Source organism: Trachurus japonicus, chromosome 3 (genome assembly GCF_045865225.1).
Source record: "Trachurus japonicus isolate A0001 chromosome 3, Traja_1.0".
Classification (NCBI taxonomy): domain Eukaryota; kingdom Metazoa; phylum Chordata; class Actinopteri; order Carangiformes; family Carangidae; genus Trachurus; species Trachurus japonicus.
Window position 1 is genome coordinate 7,894,315 of NC_140909.1, and position 17,706 is coordinate 7,912,020.

The window sequence follows — 17,706 nt, forward strand, 5'->3', positions numbered from 1 at the left end:
CTGGAGAAGGCTGATATCTGTGTTTTTTATATTTGAGAAATTGTTCCATTACTTAGAGTTAATAGATAGTTCCGTCACCGTTCTTGTTAGTAGATTTGCAACAGTCTTACAAATCTAAAGTGGTCATTTTAGAGGTAAACATCAATATTCACTTTTAATTTACCTATGAAAAATCAAAAAAAAACTTACTGCAAAAAGCAGTAAAATAAGCATAATATGTCTCCTTTAATGTGTAAACGATATGTCATAAATAAACAAACTTTGAGGTCTCTACGGATGTAGAAAACAAGTGAACCCTAGCGCTTGTACTCCATTTCCTTTTCTTCGTCTCCAACTATATAATGGAGTGTGGTCCCTTGCGTTTGAAACTGCGAATCGTGGGCGGCCATATTGGAGCCGAGCTTGTTTTTGTTTTGAAGCGGGAACAGGATGCTACGTGGATCCAAAATGGCGTCAGTTTCATAGCCTGTGGAAACGGTATCCGCCCACAGTGCTTGAGCCAATCAGGACGCTCGTTTGATTCCCGAAGCATTTCCGTCCCGTACGTCGGTCGTCCACACAACCGAAGTCAAAGGCCGCTCGAAAACCGCTCGAATGGGGTTGGCGGAGAGGATTAAACCGAAACAAAATATGCTATTTTGATGGTATACGTCCACCAAGGCAAGCCTACCGTTGTGCACATGGACTGTTAAAGCTTCTTAGTGTGTAGTGAAGATGAAATAGCTATGCTGTAATCGCGTTTTCGTGGATATTTTTTAGTCTTTTTTCCCCCCTCTCTTTGGACGTCTGTTTGTCGGTCTCCACGGTTTTAACAAGCTAAGTTAGCTACCAGCTTCTAGCCTCGATCTCACCGAGCTGCTGCTGCTGCTGAGCTGCGATGGTCGTCGCGAGTTTATGCGGATGTCTCCGGGCCAGTCTGTACTGAACCGACGGCAACAAATGGGACCATCCAGCATCGGCCGAAAACATCGTGGCGTAGACTAACCATTAAAAGATTCTCTTATATATTAGACTTTGTGGAAAAATTCAAACAGAGGTAAGTCGCTTTTTTTTTACTTACTACTCCTGCACAGCTAACGCGTTAACAACAACAAACCGACTATTGCTAACCCCCGTGGTTAACTCCATGGCTGTTGTGTGTGTGTGTGTGTGTTGCGACAAAGGTCAACGTGCAGTATTTTCATTTACTAAGAAATCCAAACATGTGCTATATGCATTGGTTTTGCGTTGTTTTCACTGGAAACTCACCATTCACCTTTTTAAAACCATCATTTTTTTTTGCTTAGCCTCGATTTTCTTACTTGTTTGTGTTTTATTTAATGATGACAGTCTGGATCAAATGTGTAATTCTCTATGAGTGTTGCACAATTTGGTAACGTGAGCCATGTGAAGTTGTTTCGGCAAACGTAGAAATAGCTGTGGCGAATCACTGCCCATGTGTGACCGGACAGGACCGTGTGTTGATATTTTAAGACCAAAATTTAAAATGTTATAGTGAGCAAATGTGCTGCATTCCTTCGTGCCATGCATACACGTAAACGTACTTGCAAGATAACAGACTCAGCCTTGTGCATGTGTCTAATCTAAGGTTTGTAATGGAAGTTAACAAAAAAAAAGAATCACTTGCACTGTCCACGTACAGTAAGTTTTTGAGCAACGTTTTGCTTTTTTGGCACACTCTCAAAAATAACACCAAGGGGCAATTGTAATATCAAAGGCAACAATTATGTTGACATTTATCAGGGGATTACACTAACAACATCCAAATTTTGCTTTTGGTTGTCTAAATGGTATTCCTTAAGTGCTATAACGCTGGTCTATCTGTACATCCAGTTAGTATGCACATCGTCATAAATTCCTGTCATGAAGCACTATGTCTTGTCAATTTGCCAGTCTGTTCCAGCCCCACAGCAAAATGGATGTGCTTAAAACCCCTGTCTGCAAGATAATCAATGAACTAGATTGTTAAAAGTAAAACTCTTGGAAGAAAATATACTCTATATGCTTTTTAGGACTATTTAAATAACAGGTCTTTGAAATGTCCACAGGCTCAGTTGACTTATCAGGAAGTGTGTGTGTGTAAATACCTAGCTGACTAACAGTGGGGCTTGTATGGATAGATCAGTGTCACAATTAACCCAGTTGGTTCAGTTGGAGTGCCTGTGTTTTCCATGGTAAATAACATATAAAGGAGTGGCATAACGTGCCTGAATCTAAGACGAGCTGTGGAAGGAAACAGAACGTGGAAGAGAACCTCTCCACTTTGGTGCAGTACCAATGCTGAGGAAAACACTGCAGTGCCGCTGGTGGTGTTTTCCACCAAGATACTGAGAGTGTTTTAGTTTGTTGGGGCGTTCATGTTGACTACACTGCAGAGGCAGTGATGCATATCTCTGTCTCCCTTGAGCTTGCGTAGGTCCTATTTCTCAGTGCTTTAGTTAAAGCCCTCAATTCAAATGGTATCAAACCCCCTATTCTGTTTTAGATGGAGATTATCATGTGTGGGATATGTAATGTAAACAAGGATTTTTTTTTTGGCAGAATTTGAGCAGATCTGATATGTACATATCCATACACCACTGGTGTGTTTACATAGTGAAAGTATGTTAACCCACATACTGATGAAAGTCTCATTTGCATTCCAGTTTCTCTTAAACATATGAAGTGATGTCATCGTGTTTCTTGGCCTGAACGTCAGTTTTGTAGTAGAATATTTTTTACTCTCTTTTATTATCTTCTGTAACACAGTTACCACAGGTCTGCAGTGAAGTTGTGCTTGTTTACCTTTTATTTATTGGCTTTTGGAGGCATTTACAAGGGTTGAATTCGATATTTGTAGGCACCTCGTGTAGACAGTATTGAGGACGTCAAAATCAGGAATAATGAAACTCTCATGCTGTTGTCTTTTTTTCTTAGTTTTCTTATGTTTGTTTTATACTAAATCAAAATAAAGCCTGTAGTTAACTGTTGACATGTTACTTGACACTCCTGAACTATGCTCCACCTGGTTCCCATTAGTAAAGGCCAGATCTGTGTGCAACAGGAAATGGAGTTCGGCTGGGGTCAAAAAGGTCACGAGACGTGATTGTAGCTTGGGGTTGTGGGTTTTGTGTAATAGGAAGGCCGACAGCATTTCTATGTTTCTCCTCCTCTACTGTCTTTGTTTTTCATGTTAATATGGTGCTTAGATGGCTTACTGTGTATTTTTGTATCACCTGACTGAAATGCTTAGTAAAAGACTCCTGGCCAAACCATAACAAGAGCGATGGCGAGAGAACAAGATGCATCTGATTGCTGTGTTTGGGTGACTCGGCAGTAACAGTTGCATAGGATGATGCAGACTATTTCTATGACACAGTTCATCATTGAGCAGCACAGCTATCCCCACACGTATTGATTTAGTGAAAAAGTATAACAAAAGAAGAAACGTCATCAAGACATGAATCCCAAATGATGATAAATGAGAGGAGACTGCAGTTGCATAGAAGGAAGAATACAAAAAAATGACACTGCAGTCTGCATATCAACTTTTCTTCAACACAGTTTGCTCTGTTGTTAAATAACCACAGTGATCAATCTGCAGAGTGGCTTGCATGTTATTCTCTGCCTGTTGGGGGTTACCAGTTATTCTGTAAATGAATTAAATCTTCTGTTGAAAGTTTTATTGTGGCCCTTTAGCAAAACTGGGACACATGTCCTGAGATACATTGTACCTGGCTAACTTTTAATGCACTCATAGTAACATTTATCAGTGGAAATTGGCTTATAATTTACACAGCAGGAACACTATAATCCAGTTTAACGTGATTACAATATGGCAACCAATATGTCATCCTTGGCAACCAAAAGCTGATTGCTGGTAGCCAGCCTGGCAGTTGTTTTGCACTGGCCTTTTTTTAATGTTTTATATGGATTTTTTCCATCGCTTCCTTTTTGTTTTAATGGCAGATGCCCATGTATGAATCCATTACTCTTTAGCTGAGTCTCAATAAATCATTTTAAAAGATGACAACTGAGAGGTCAAATGGTTTTGTAGAGGGAAGTTTTTTACTTGTGCCACTCATTAGTTTAAATGTCAGTGTTTGAGTTTTTATGGATGTAAGCAGTTATATTGAGGATAGGTATTTAATTTTGACATTTGAAATCTTATAGGGCTTATATTTATATTTATTTAGAGTGGTTTGATGAGATGAGTCTCATCTGTTTGTCACAGTTTTGATCAGTCACATTCGTAATTTCTCGAGTAAAAATGCCAGAGCCTTTGGTTCCAGATCTTCAAATATGAAAATATTGGTGTGTTACCTTCTTACTATTACAATACCTTTTGAATTATTTGATATTAGTCCAACAAGATAGGCAATTCTAAGACGTCAGTGTGAGATCTAATACAGGGATATGTCACTAATGAGTACTTCTAACAGTTTATGATCTCAGTGGCTAATTAGTCAGCTGAAAACACAATTGATAAGTTAATTAATGAAGAAAATACTTGTCAGCCCTACGCCTGCCCTTTTTTTTTTTAAAGGGAAGGCAGGTTTCAAGTATTTCAAGTCAACATACCAGATATTAATTGATTTATCAGCATATTGTTCTGTTAATTTTTCCACCCAGTGAATCAGAGTGTATTTGCCCGTTTACAAATATTGTGAATTCAAAATAACAAATGTTTAAAAATCAAATGCTAATTTGTGAAAAATTAATATCTGTGACAACAAAAAGCAGCGCTACCGCAACTGTCTGTCCTAACTAATTGGCGTGGGCCTCCGGCTGCTGCACTGAATGCACTGTATGACGGGCAGGAGTCACACAACGTCATTTTTATTGATTGAAATTGAAATGTAGGTCAAGCTGAAACGAGCAAATAATTCAACAACAGGCCAGTGGTAGTGGTGGTCGAGAGGTCGCAACCCAACTCGACCGAAGACGCAGTGTAGTTGCACTCGGAGCAATCTGAAAAGCCATGGTACTGAGGATTTTGTTTATTGTTTGCATGCCATGTAACAGTTAGCCTAGCTTACTATTCGAGCAATAGCAACTGAGAGCACATCTTGAAAATATACCCTGAAATCAACAGCTATACAAGTAGTTAGCTGTGTTGGTTTGCTTATGGGCTATACAAATAAAATTGCCTTGCCTTGCCTTGCCTTATGGACATAATGTGTGAAAATTGATATTTAAATTATTCTGACTGATCTGTTTTGTTGTTGAAGAAACAACTGGATGTTAATTGTGACAGTGCTAGGTCGTATATTCAAGGTGTCGGATGTTGTTAGCCAAAATGAAATTATCCAAAATGTTATGTCATATAGAGTCAATAAATAGCCGGTCCAGTAAAACGACCATGTCTGTCCACAGTAATCCTCCATCCCATGTCATGATTGGTATTTTCTATTTGTTTGTTTGTACGTGGCAATCATAATGCATAAATAAAGAGGCATATTTGCTGAAATGACAACGACATTACACAAACACAAACCCTAGTAATTTTGTTTATACAGCGGTTGTTATGGGGGGAAAATAGGAGGCCCTTTTCCTGCTCTTATAAGATGTGTTATATAATAATGAAATGCGTAGGTGGCTGACATGGTGCGCGGTTCATTGTGCAGTTTCTCCCCCGAATATTGCCAAGAAGTCTTTATCTTGAGGTTCAAAAGGGAAAAATGTAACAGCTCGTTGTGCTGGTTGTAAGAGGGAAATGAAGCCTTTAGCTGCAGCTCCAGCACTCACTCTGCCTGTCCTCTGTCTATGCAAGCTCTCCCCTCCCCCTCTTGTGCTGAGAGTGTGGTCCTTTTAGGTAAACAAGCATGGCTACTCCTGTTTCTTGCCTCTCTCTCTCTCCCTCTCTGTCTGTCTCTGCCTCTTCTTTCCCTCTATGTTTCTGTTTCTCCCTCACTCCCCCTCTCTTCCTCCCCTGTTCAAATTGTGTAAATCTTTTATAGCTGCTGTTCTACCAGCACAATCTCAGCGGATACTCAAATGGCATCTGAAGCCCTTTGAAATTCAGTCTAGTCCTTTGCCCCCTCCTCTATCCTCGAAGCGAAATGGAACAAAATGGCGGGCCCCAATCCTGCTGTTTCCCTCGGGGACTGTAGAGCCTCAATTTTGGCGTTTAGGAGGTCCTGATGGTTGACGGAGTCTTAACTCGTGTTAGGTTGTGCTTACGCGCTAGCCTTCCGCTGCACCACTCTTGATAATATTTTCTCTTCCCTGAGTCTCTTGTACATCAAAGGGAGAGGTTCTCTATTCTGGCACGCTGCTGCTTCTCCAGAAATGTGCTTTTTACAGACATGGCTTTTGATCTTTCTGATCGGAGCTTGAAGAAGGAATATTTTGTGCTCCTATTTTTAAAAGGAAAAGTTACCGATATGCTTGATCACAATTTCAGGTATGCAGAAAATTTCTAAACTTGCATCGCACCAGAGTTGGGTCCTTGGGTGGTTTTTATCGGTCTTGCCATTCTTTCATAAATACATTATGACACGGGTCGGCCAGCAGCGTTGTTAGTTTGCGATATTAATTGAAAGGGTTTAAAATCTTATGACATAATAAATATTTATGTCAGAAGAAGGCAAATAATTATGTGTACTTGAAGATCGTTAGAAGCGCTACTGCAGAACAGAAGATGTCATGGATTTTTTTGTGCAAAAATTGGTTTGCAAGACAGCTAGGATCACAGTGTGAAGTCTTACCGAGATGTCTGTGTAGGCTCATAGTGTCATTTTATTACACAATGAGTTTTATTATGAGTTACCCCAAATTATTTAGTTAAAGTCACACTTCTCACACTGTTAACTCCAATTCTGTATGAATTCCTGATTTATTTATGTCTCTCACACCAACACATCTTCTTAGTAGTTTTATAAATCAGTAGCTTTGTTAAAGACATGGTATGAATGACTCAAAAGAGTAACCCAAAGGAAGAAAGATAATGTGTAAAAGTCTTGCCTATAAAAAGCAACCATTGCATATTGTGAACCTGAGTATGTAACGCCATTAGACAAATGGCTGGGTCCCTCAGTCTGGGCATGCATGAATTACGGGTGGAGCAAATCCGGAGACTACAGTTGGTGTTTTGATTGGATGTGCTGCTGTACAGGAGGTTGCATGGGATGATTTATTATCCATACGTGGCATTGGAAATGTTCTGGGGTTAGTCGGCCAGGTCTGGGAGCTGATGGCAGAGACACTCAGTGTGATGTGTCCCTCTAGGCCTCACTGTTTTGGTCTATTCATTCTGCAGTTGACGCACAGGGAAGAAGGCAAGACGAGGCTGTCTTGGTTGGTGTTTCTCCTCATGAATCTTAAAGCTTTTCTAAAATAAGATGGATTTCCATTTTCATGTAAAGCTAATGTGGCCCACGTCTGTTTTCTAAACCTTCGAACATGCCGTGATAAAACACAATACACATCATATTGGTTAAAGAGCAAGAGTGAAAGTGAGAGAATAAGATCCAGCTCATTGTTTATGGAACCTGTTTTTCAGTTCAAGCCTTCAGTGAATAGAATTGGGAAAAGCTTTTTATTGTGAACAAAGCATTTCAGTTCTTCCTGGCAGAATCGTAGATTAGGTTAGGTGAATGTTACTGAGGTTAGAAGCGGCTCTGGATCCATTGTTGTTAGATCGGTTTTACACGGTGAACTGGTTTGGCAAAGAGCTGCAGATACTTATTTGAAGTCGGGCAGCCGGTTTCTGCAGAGCTAGTGGAATATACTGATTGTGGTATACAACACCACCAAAGCTGAAGTAATTATACTGGAAATCGGAGGCCTTGTTTGTCCTAGCGTTACGCAATAGCGTTAATGTTAAACAGCAGGATTTCCCCTAGGTTTTCAGAGGTCTTAGTTGCTGCGTGGGTTTTCTAGGGGGAGAGGGTGGTTGTATTTTTTGAAAGCATTTGAAGGAAATAGAAAATAAATACATTTTTGCGCTGTCTTTTGACTATTTTCTTTACGATCATTCGTGAAATGAAGCTGATAACATTTATTTCACATAGAGCTTTTAGATTTAATGATGCAATGACATTATCTCCAGATTCATCTCATGGTGGGACATGCATGTTGACCCACCTTTCCATTTGAGATCACGTTACTTCTGTTTTTTGTGACAAAAATACCTTATCCTGTCCGTGGTAGGTCAACGCCTTTCTGTTACAGAACTGAAGCAAAAGCTTTTCCTGATAAATCAAATCACCATGACTTGACTTTTCACCATTGTAGTGTCAGCAGCCTCTTCCTGTATGGCAGGATGATGTCAGATTGATGATAGACGTGATAAATGTGAAAGCATTTTTGTCCTATTTTTTGTCGAACATCGTTGCAGAGATAGAGCAGAATTTGGAGCCTTGTCCATAACCAACCTTTGTCACCCTGAGATAAATAAAATATGTCTGGGATTTATTGCCACTTTGATGAAATTGCTTGATGCCCGACTGCTGTTGTGCTCAGAGGCAAACGGCTATATCAGTTTTCTTTAAGCCCTCTTATGCCCAGCCGTCCTCCTCGTGTAGGACATAAGCTATAAGCTGAGACAGGGGGTAAAGGGTGTTAGGACAAAGTGTTGGGTGGGGGGGAGGGTCGAGGTGGTGTGGCCTGGCTGAATCTCAATCACCAAGGCCCTTCAGCAGGGCTGGCCTTTTGATGGGCCAGCTGCAGCCATTCATCCACCCATTTACATTGAAATGCAACAACAGGAAGGGGGGAGGGGGAAAACTGAGGGGAGATGGGCCTCTGCGCTTGTGAGAGTGGGATGTGAATGAAAGGCAAGGGCATACCTAAATACCAAAGAGAGGAGGTCCATCAGTCTGGGCCCACAAACCCTGCTCACCAATACGTGCAGCCATACTTTGTTTTTTTCGGCCAGCATGCTGAGGGGCAGTATACCTAACACAAAGGATCTAAAGCACCCCTTTGACCAGTGCATGCATTTTCAGCACTCAGCTCTTTTCTGTCTTTACAGCCAGGGCTGGTGGCTATAAAGAGGTTGTGATTCATCCCACTGTCTGTTTCAGCAGCACTCTGATGTTATACCTGTTGTTAGTGATTCTTTTTCTACTTTGCCTTCTTCATATTTTGGTTGGGGGGTAATTGCCTTAAGTAATTGAGGGAGGATTTACCTGTGCACGCTCTTCATCGAGGTCTTGTTTGTGAGGCTTATGGGGTTTTGGGTTCTTCTCCCCTGGTTTTGCTGTAATGGAGGTCACACTGGTAGAAGACGCCTGCTCTCATTAGGGGCTTTAGACACAAACTGTAGTTCAGTCGAATGAGGCCAGTGTGTCATTTTTTCAGAGTTCAACCAGCTTTCCAGGATAACTTGGATGTCTTCAGAAGGTGTGCATACGACAGTGATTGAGAATCATCTTTGAAAATGTGCTAAAGCCACGTACAGACCTACACACTGCAACACAAACTGCAGCCTTTTCATTTATTTCAGTCAGACAAAGTGCACTGGCACCTCAGCTAAAGGGCTGTAGAAAGACATGCACAGAAAACTAAAACCTGGCTGTACGTGCTACAGCACAGTGCATCATGATGAAGCAAAAAAAACTTCACTGGCTTTGAGTTCTCATTCTAGGTAGAAATGACTGAGATGGAAGAAAAATGATTGGTACTGTGAGCACCTAAGGGAAATGTAAAATGTAATCTAATATCAATATGCACACCCTGTGCTCTCATACTCATCTATACTACAGTCTCTATCATTTGGAAAGTACTCACACTTGATATTTTAAGTGGTACTAGTAAACGGCCACAAGAACAGTGTTTTTTTTTTTCACCCCAAATGTCAGATAACTTAAAGATTTGCTGAACATTTTGAACAGTAATATGTACAGCTGAAGGGGGAGTAACGGCCTCTCCATGCATGGTGAAATCTGAGCCTCTCTGTCCTGTGTTTTGGTCCTCTGGACGGCAGCGCGTGCATGCTAGCACATGTACATGTGCATGTTATGCTTGTGAATCCCACCTTGTTAAACCATTGGCCCTCCCTCCATTTATAAACACACAGGGGACCGCCCACGCACAAAATGGTACAGTGCAGTGAGCAGCGTTTGGTTAAAGGCCCCTTCCATATTTTCCTTTCCTTCCCTGAAGAAAGTCACTGAAGTCTAAAGAGGCCTCCGTCAAAACATCCATAAAGTTTTTAAAGATTTTACTGGCTGCGTCGGTGTCTCTACCAGCTCTGTCGATGTCATTCACATGGCCGGTCGCAGTGGACAAGTGTCAGTGGACAAAGCAGAATTTCATTTGTAAGAACAATGCACATCACAACACTGCTAGTGTGAGCTAATGGTTTTGCTTGGCATGTTTTGTGTTGGGTCTTATGTGCACAGGGTAACCTCTAAGTCAGGATCATTTATCAAACCCTGAAGCACCAAGCGAATGGTTGGACACGGAGAAGAAGCTGCTTTGTTGGAAACCATCTCACATTCAGCAAAGGTTTTGTTTTGACACTGAGCGAAGGCGCTCCAAGGCCTCGTTCACACCAGGTGTCCACCTTTTTCTATGTTTGATACATAATCTTAAAGCAGAAGTAAGTGGTCCGGTCGTTTTCAGTAATGCTGCGTTCCAGGCAGGCTTTTGAAATCGTAAATTACAGCTTCAAGTCACAACTTACGGCTTTGTAGCGTTTCAGGCAACCCACTCGTGTTTTTCCGACCTGTTTTACCTGTGAAAGTCACTATAACGGCCACTCGTAACTTCTGACCCGTGAACTCGTACCAGATCGAACTGGTACCACTTCACGGTCGGAAAAATACGAGTTTCCTTGAACGCACCATAACAGTCCTCGTCCCTACGTCGCCACATTCACGGCATTCCTTGGCTGCACACACAGCCCTGCATGCCGTTCTCTCTCCTCATTGGATAAAAACTGTAGGATACGATAAATGTTTTCTCTTCGGCTCAGAGCAGAGCAGAGTGACTGACAGACCCGTGTTTCAGACCAAACACTCTATGTAAGTGATTGCTGTCGGAAGATATAACTATTTAAGACTTATATTAACACAAATATATCACTTACTTCTGCTTTAATGCATGCAATACGATAGAGTTACTTGGTGGATGTGTGACCACCACTGAGATATTAAAGTTGTGTTTTCACAGTGTCTAACCAGTATCAGTCAGAAGCCTATATTTTTCTAAACTCAACTTCTCTGTTGTAACTGCACTTTATACTACTAATGGTGCTGTAGAGGTGGTTTCTGCAGTCGACAGTTGGAAAAAGCTTGACAGGTTGTTAAAGCGAAAATAAAAATACCAATATTAATGTTGTGAACTTGCAAGCCGGTGAAAAATCTGTAGGAGCAACGTGGCAACGCTTCAAGTGTTACCAATTTTAGCTCACCTGTTTCATACATTGTTATAGCCTGTCAAAATATTTCTCTGCAAAACTTGTGTGATGCTTCTGTTTACTTTGGAATCAAGTAGGTGATTTACGATGAGATAATCCCATTTGTCAAATAGATTGAAGAACTGAGTTTAAGTTGTGAACTGATCCAAGATGCATTTAAGGCCTTGTCACACACCAAACCCAGGTTATTTTGCAACCAAAGCTCGTCCAGGCGCCCCCGTTGTTGAATTAGGTTGAGCAACTGGACATGACAACCAAATACAGCTGACAGCCAATAAACAACAACAACTTTGTTACGTCCCTTTTAGCTAACATGCTAACGTTAACTCCAGCTAACAACCTCTACGGACGGGCACTATTTACACCAGCACACGCTTGGCTCTGACGTAAACAATGGTTGTCATATCCACACGCAACCGCTGAAACCCGAATAGACCGAAAACTTCCCCCTGGACTCTGGTTCCAAAAGCCTGTTTGCTTCTGGACAGAACAGTAAAGATAACCCGGGCTGGTGTGGACAAGGCCTAAATCCCTTCAACACAAACTGACTATAGTATTGTAGTCCAAGTCAGTGATACTATATTTTTACACACAGTATCTAAATTATCCAATACCACTAACAATGTGTTAGCAAAATATAGCAAAATTGCACAAACATCACATTCAGTCCCTTGGCCTTTAAGCAGAAATGTCAAAAATAATCACTGTTTTGGGCTCTCTATTGTATTTCATTGTTACTTGAATATCTCTTGAGTTTGCTACTGTTTTTTCTGACAACTGTCTCTCACCAACATGGCCTGGATTGGTCTAAAAATAGTGTAAATTGAACCAAAAATAATAGAAATGTACCGCCCTTTGATATTTGATATTGTCTAGAATATTCACACCGAAGTCGCAGAGATGGTGAGAAGGAAATGTCTGTTTTTTGGGGGCAGGGATAGGAATTAGCTAGTGTGTTTAACCAGAGCAGTCAGCAGGGAGTGGAAAATCACATCATCTTCAGTCAGCCTGCACAGGGACTTTCCCTCCTGAATATGTGGCAGCACAGAGCACTTCTTAAAGCTACAGGCCAGTATGCGTTTAGTCCCCCCCCCCCACCACCACCGTATTGAGACGTGTACGTTCACATCGTATCCCTGTGTCACACGTTGTGAAGCCACATTGTAACACCGACTTATTTGTTTTACCCAGAAAGGAAGCAGTCTAAATGAGAAGTGGAAAATAGGAGAACAGGAAATATAGAAGACATTTTAAGTTGGCTTGGCCTGGAGCTACCAATAATCTTTCCAGCATTTCACTGTTAGTCTGCCAAGGCTTGGATCAGTCACAGATCTGTGATTGGGTGAGTTAACCAGACACTGATCTTTAAAGTTCTTTTGATGCTAGAACCTTCTTCCCTATAAATACACTTGCCTTGTTTTTGTGCCCATCTGTGTGTTTGTGAGGGAGTGTGTGTATGTGTGTGTGCGTGGTTGCATGTGTGCTTGTGCCACTCATACTCCCTGCAGTGAATCTTTTTATAGAAACAGCAGCCAGCAGTGTAATCTCTGGCGTGGATGTAGGACAGCCTTTTATTCCTCCTCATTACTTATGCAAAGCCATTTCTCACCCACAATCACTGCATAGCCTGTTTGAATGTACAGTTTTCTAAGAAAAAAAAAGGTGAGAAGTGAAGCATCTCACTGGTGTTTCTGCATCTTTTAGTGCATGTACTACGAATCACGTATACTTTGTTATGCTTTTATTTCCAATACATTTCACTTGAGTTTTGGTAGCATGTGTTTATTTTCATCTCAGTGCAATATAAAATAACTTTGTAGAGTCTTTACTAGAGCTGGGCAGTATGGCTTCTCTCACACCACAGGCGATTTACGATTTTAATTGTTTTGTTTTTTCCCTCCCCATAAAAACAAACTACAAAAGACGAGGCTCAGTATCTTGTGTTTGGGGTTGATTGTCTTCGACATGTTGATGACCCCAGGCTTTTCAACTGTATATTCTTATGTATATAAGGTCAGCATGTCGATTGGCGATGTAAAACACCAGCACATCTGCAGTGCTGTGCCACCAGCACCATTTTCTCATACTGGATCCTGTGGGGAAATGATGCTGCTAATGTTAGCTGCTTGTTAGCAGAAGTGTCAGGGCTGCGACTTGCTGTTATGCCCCCCCACACACACTCCCCTATACTCAGCTGCTGCCTCTTGTTTGAAATGTGGAAATAAATGAGTTGTTGTGCTGCTTTTATGTTGCGTTACTACGAACTTACGGAAGCTACAGGGAAGCGGTGCCGGCTCCGCGCTAGAAATACCCCAGTTAAAGGGAAATTCAGTTTTAATTTTCAAGTATTGTCCATGAGCATTAATACGAGTTAACTGATGAAATCTATTTATCACCCAGCTCTAGTCTTCACATCACTATAGGTGGGTGTTTTGGGAGGTCTGTTATATTGGTTTGGACTTGCTTGGAGGAAACTGACTGAGAATCTGCTGCTTAAATAGTTTATGTGTGACGTTCATCGCTCTGTTTAGATTAAATAAACACAAATAGGCTACAAACGCGCACACATTGGCCTCTAGTATTTGTTAATCACCGTGTTTTATTTTGAAAAGGGTTTGAAAATTGACCGGATTCTCTCGTGTTTATTTGTTTGACTTCCTGCCCGTGGGCTCGGGCACAAAATAGACCAGACGTCAAAACGATCTATGCAGGGCGCGAGCCGGCTGCGGAGCTGCATCTGATGTGAACAACACAGCTGCGGTTCGCGGTTATTCGCGGCGCTTCCTCGTCCGGTGTGTACCCGGCGTGAGCGCTGGTATTTAAAAATCAGTTGGCAGAGGGAGAATAGCGGCGTTTGGTAGCTTGGGCAGCTTGGGTGCTTCAGGTGGAGCGGTCCAACAGTTTTATCAGACCAACAGGTCCACTCTGACCGCGACTGGCTCCTAGATTTCCCGTTTTTCAAGGGGGGCGGGGGCTCGTAACAGAACGGTAGGAGAAATACTGGTGGTGTCAGAAAATGACATCTGAAAGACAAACAGGTCGCTGACATAACAGTCACAACCACAACATAACAGAATATTGAATTGGACGACAAGCTGCATTAGAACTGGCCTTCGTTTTTGTTGTGTACGTATTCTGCCTGAAGCACATGGTATTTGTCAGAGGCTGTGATTTAGCTGGTACCTCCCGAGTCTCCCAGTGTTGTTATCAGCCAAGTTGTGGACCATGTGAACTTCTTTTTTTTTTTGCAGAAGGGCTCAGAATTGAGTTCTATTTAAAGCTACAACTCTTCTATTATGAATGTTTTTCCTATTGAATTATTTAGTCATAAGAGGCTAAATTTGGAGTGGCTGCTTGATAGAGCAACGGGACTTTGGATTTTGGGTCAATTGCACTTTTCGTCTGCCGTGCCAGCCCGGCATACTTTTCTGCAGGTCTGTGTTGATTTATTATGTAGGTGTGGTTGTGGCAGTAGACAAACTACTGCACTCTGCGTGCACGTAGCTGCACAAACACACACGTTAATTGTGTTGTGCATGTCTAATAAACTTCCTGATATCACCCTCTGTGGTTGTTGGATAGATCCTATCATCTGCTGAACTCACTCAGCCCCGTGCTGCACTGTTATGCTGCTCTCTCACACACTTGGCTCGACTCTCCCCCTGTCCTCTCTCCTTCCACACCCCAACACCTCCGTCGTCACTCCTCTTCTGCTTCCATTTAGTCTCCGCCACCTCCTCCCTCTCCCTCTCATCTTCACGTCTCAGAAACCCAGCAGTATACTCGCATACTGCATCCTCTCATGCTCTTCTCCCCCCTCTCCCCACACTCTCTGACAGTCTCCTCCCCCATCTCCACCTCTATGCAGTAGCCCTGGTTCCTCAGGAAGCAGTGCTTGCAGGAAGCTAAGGGCGTTGGACATAACTGGTTGCCTTGTTTCCTTCTTTGACAAAAATTATAGTAAATTATGCGCACACACCGGCAGCCTTCGCGTTCTTCCTGCATCTGCTCTGCTGCATTTTGTGTTTAATGCATCTCGATTCCTAAGCCCCACATGCAAATATGCATATTTATAGTCATCATGTTTTTATTTTTTTCCCCCTCTGCCTCTGATGCCTAATCTGAACGTGTTGACTAACACGAGTGCTAATATGATACCGGTGCTCTTTCCTTTCTTAAATGAGACTCTCTACACCTGACTGCATGGCAGCGAGTCATAAATCATGTGAGGTAACAACACGGTGGCTTCTGATCACTTGAACATAAAGATCAATTCATACAAAAATCTGTTTCTAGTGTATTTTGGGGGTGTCAGTCAGTCGTCTGCCTCACAAACAGATGCATTTCTCTTCCTGCAGTTGTGCACCAGGATGTGCTCTCCTTGTTTTTCTTTTCTAATACTGAGGATGAGAAGGCTCTTTTTGTTTATTTAAATATTCCTATAGATTCAATAAGGAAGCATATTTCTATCTATCAGGTGGAGGTTAAATCGTTGTTTTTGAATGATATATGATCAGATGCATGCTCGTAATATGCTATTTGGCTTTAAAAACATCAGTATTTGTATTTGATGGCTGCTGTCTGCATTGTATTTTTCTGCCGGCGTGCTCATAGTTTCAGTCACACCTCCGTACAAGAAAGCTGGAAAAATAGCACCAGCTTCTCTTCTAAGGGATCAAACCCCCCCTGCAGCAGGCCCTTGTTTTCCCCTCTTAGGAGTGAGTGGAGAAAACATACACAACACTCATACTGCGTGGGCGTGCGTGTGTATGTTCGTGTTTTACAGCCTCACTGGCAATCAGTGTTGGGAATAGTAGCTGAAGTAAACTCCGATAGCATCAGATAGTGTCGTAACATAGCATGTTTATTATCAGTTACAGCTCTTAAGTGGGTTATATAGTCTTAACACATACATGCATACAAGCACAGGCTGCTGGAGCAGTTTTCTCACTCTGTGTGCTTTGCAGCAGTTTCACACTCCCTTAATGCATGCACACCTCTCTGGTATTTAGACAGGTTTCCAATGAGGGTGCAATGACGAATCTTAAGAGGGGAACGCAGTGTTTCTGTGTGGCATGAGCCTGTCAGGAGCGAGAAGAGGGTTATGATAGCCAGGCGAGTACAAGGAAGGTCTGAAATAGCTCCTGGCATCGCGCATGATGCACACATGAAACAGACTGGGCTTGGTGTGGCAAGTAGTTTCTGTGATCAAGATATTTGCCTGCCCATGTGTCTGCATGTCAAGTAAAAAACAAAACCCTTTGCATCACCCTCACTGATCACTTGTGAAGATACAGAATTTGCATTTGATATAGTTAGACATCTTAGTGTGATGTTGCCGGAGCTGTCTTTGAAGCTGGATATATGATTTAGTGTACGTGTGTAGAGACAATGTGTGTCAGCTGCAGATATTTATTAAATGCCTACTTTTCAACCGGAAGAGAATGGTGTGGGTGAACGGACGGCCGCGGGCTCTCAGAACCAACACAGTCGACTTGTTCTGTGGTGCCGGAGCATGTGCGGGTGTTTATGTCGATAATGTACCATGTGCTGCTGCTACTCCTCCATTTCCAATATTCATAGAGCTCTGTCTTTCACTGCAACCATGGCAACAGAAAATGACAAATGGCAGAACTGTGGAAACGCTCAGGTTGTGTGTGTGTGTGTGAGGCTGAATGGCAGAGCAAGCTATCTTGATAGAAAATCAAAGCAGAGTGTCAGTGAAAAGGCTGGCTGGACTTCACTTACTGTATAATGCCATTGTCAGAAACACTGTATATGCAATTGCAAGATGACTGAGGGAAATTTTAATACTAAAAGTATAATCACACGTGCTCGGGGTTGTTTCTGGGTTTTTTCTTGCAGACATTTGGCAAATGAGAATCTGAGGTCAAGATGCTGCATCCTTGTCCTCGTCACAGTGTTGTGCAATAATATGATCAGGTTTCTGGCATCATTTGCACTTGACTTGACTCATAAATCAGCAGGTATTGGCATCACCAAGAATTAAGGCTGGGTTTTAGCACAGATTTCCTGATTTTATTGAGTCACACTGGAGATAAATCAGTGGCCATATGAGTTTTACTCTGATATTAATGAGATTCACATCCAACCTGCTTGTTTATGTACTGGAACGCACCTAGGGATATTTTGTTGATGGCCACAAAGGAAGAAAAGCTGAAAATCTTGGTTACAGGCCAAGCTAGGTGAAACTACTTTGGCTGTACGAGTTATGTAATCAAGCGTTCTAAGTACATTTCAGAAATATATCAAACCTATAGTGCCTTTTGCTAATTTTCATTATACAGGAGGACATGTATATTTCCAAGTAGATTCTTTTGGCAACAACAAGACTGTGT

The 17,706-nt window shown here is 41.9% G+C and overlaps 1 protein-coding gene across 2 annotated transcripts in view; it reads left to right on the forward strand.

Annotated features, from left to right (window-relative positions):
- The first annotated feature begins 570 nt into the window (after positions 1-570).
- ankrd11 (ankyrin repeat domain 11) overlaps positions 571-17,706 on the forward strand; it is a 105,544-nt gene continuing 88,408 nt past the window's right edge. For both annotated transcript variants that reach the window (XM_085806412.1, XM_085806419.1), the window contains exon 1: positions 571-1,036. The gene's annotated coding sequence lies outside the window, so the exon portion shown is untranslated. The remainder of the gene's footprint in view (positions 1,037-17,706) is intronic.